The sequence below is a fragment of the Babylonia areolata genome, chromosome 7, assembly GCF_041734735.1.
Source record: "Babylonia areolata isolate BAREFJ2019XMU chromosome 7, ASM4173473v1, whole genome shotgun sequence".
NCBI classification, from domain to species: domain Eukaryota; kingdom Metazoa; phylum Mollusca; class Gastropoda; order Neogastropoda; family Buccinidae; genus Babylonia; species Babylonia areolata.
The window spans coordinates 29084199-29086698 of record NC_134882.1 but is presented as its reverse complement, the minus strand read 5'-3'; positions in this window follow the sequence as shown (position 1 = coordinate 29086698).

The following is a 2500-nucleotide window of genomic DNA, read 5'->3' as shown; positions in this document are numbered from 1 at the left end:
TCGTCAGAATTGTGGTATTCTTTGTCAACATTCACCTCTTCAGTATAAGAGCCTTCCGCTTGCAATATTTTGATGATGGTAATTGGGCTGAAACGCTGTTAACGTCGTCTCTTTCGCCGTTCGTATGGAGAGAGTATTCGAGTCACTGTGTTGACAATGGGGGGCATTGAGATTGCAGCTCTTATATCAGGTTTGGTGTTAAGGATACACTGTTGATATTTGCACACTCTGTTTTCACGACACAGAACAATTGTTCAGAGTTAGAATACGAATGACATATCAATGTAGAAGGGTCTTTTTGTTGTTGCATTGGTTATTATAGACGTTTAGATATGTGGTATACTGTTTTCCCCTTTTTCCATTATTGAAGTGCCAGTGTACATTTTGGTTATAATCTGTAAATTAATTTTATCATGTGCCCGTAATATGTCAGCCCTTTATTTCTTAAATGTTGATCCTTGTGCATCCGATTGTCCATTTGGTTTTCGCGATTGTGTTATCCTTATCCTCTTGTTGCTAATTCATATTTTCTTTAATAAAACATTCTTTATTTGTATAGGGATTGATGTCGTATTTCAGATGATTTTTTTTGTTTGTTTGTTTGTTTTGTTTGCTTTTTTATCACATTTATTTTGGAATCATTATTCTTTTATTTATGTTTTTTATTTATTCATTTATTTATTTATTTATATTTAGGTTGTGCCCAGCATACAATATATATATATATATATATATATATATATATATATATATATATATATATATATATGTGTGTGTGTGTGTGTGTGTGTGTGTGTGTGTGTGTGTGTGTCTGATTCTGTTAAACCTATGTGCTGTTGGATTTGTATGCTTTTGTTTTATTTTGTTTGTTTGTTGATGTTTTGTGGGTTTTTTGTAATCATGATGCACCCAGCGTCAATGCATCAATGCCCAACAGCAAACAACTCAAAGACAAGTCATTTTGACCTTTTACAGGAACAACTGAATTCCAGTGATCACTCACTGAACACAGTCTGTGGACGGGATCCCTTTTTTTTTTTTCTTTTTCTTTTTTCTTTTGCCTATAAATTATCAACCCGCCAGTTGTCATGTTCTGGTTTCTCATGTTCCTCGGATGTTATTAGGCACTGCGAATGCTGCTCTATATTTCATGTATTCTTTTCTTTCGTTTTTTATTATTATCTTTTTTTTTTTTTTTTTTTTTTACTTCAATCAAATGTATGCAAACCCAGCACTTATGTTGATATTGACTAGGAGATGGTTTTATTTTACACTTTCATATATATATATATATATATATATATATATATATATATATATATATATATATATATATATATATTAGTTTGAATGATAGCAATATTCAGCAACGATGAGTACTATATAAGGCGTTCTTCTTTCTTCTTTTAAAGCAAACAGATCAGATGCTTAATTACGAAATCTGATCCATGTGAACAATATGCTGTTTCCAGATGCAAATGGCCAGTACTCACAATGAGCGCTGTATTTCTAAGCCTTTTTACCTTTTTTTTTTTAACAGGAAACGTGTGTGTGTGTGTGTGTGTGTGTGTGTGTGTGTGTGTGTGTGTGTGTGTGTGTGTGTGTGTGTGTGTGTGTGTGCGAGCTCGTGTGTGTGTGCGAGCTCGTGTGTGTGTGTGTGTGTGTTTGTGTGTGTGTGTGTGTGTGTGTGTTTGTGCGTGCGTGCGCGTGTGTGTGTCTAGTGCTGAATTCACTGAATTGCCCTGTCGTGCTTTATGTTTTGCCCATTTCGCGTAATGGGAGGGAGGAGGTGGTTGGAGTGGGGGGGGGGGGATTAATATATCGACTGTTCCGTGAATTGGGTAAAGCTTGACCCGTTTCAGCGAATCGACAGCCTGATTCCAAGAAAAGAGCAGCGAAGGCAAGGCAAGGCGAGTGCAAGATTAATTAGGTCCTACGTTTGCTGTGATTAGGATTGAAGAAATTCATAAAGGTAAAACATTTTATCTCAAACTGGGAAACATGTCTCAGCGAAAGAAGAACAGATAGTAGAAGTAATAAGAAAAAAATATGGGGGCGGGGGAGAGGGTTGGTGGTGTGTGTGTGTTGGTGTGTTGGGGGTGTGTGGGGGGGGGGCGGTAGTGGCGTGGGGTCTCGTCGCGAAACCGATTAGTTCCAAATCCACATTCTGACAGACAGACAGACAGACGCAGACAGCAGGTATGGATCTCATTGACATAGTTTTCTTTCTCTTCCTAAAAAAAAAAAAAAAAAAAAAAGGTCACCATCAGATTCTTTAGACTTATTTACCAGGACGATATTTGTAAACAAACGCATTGCCATGAGGCTTCCGAAATAGCGCCACAGAGCAAAGAGATGTGAGGCAACGCTTTAATCGATATCTTTGACATTGGTAGGGACAGACGTACTATCCTGTTGGGAACGACAATGAGCGAGAGTTTCTTGTTTCGGTCGTTTAAGACTACAAAAGTATGAGGCCCAAAACTTCGTATTGTGCTAG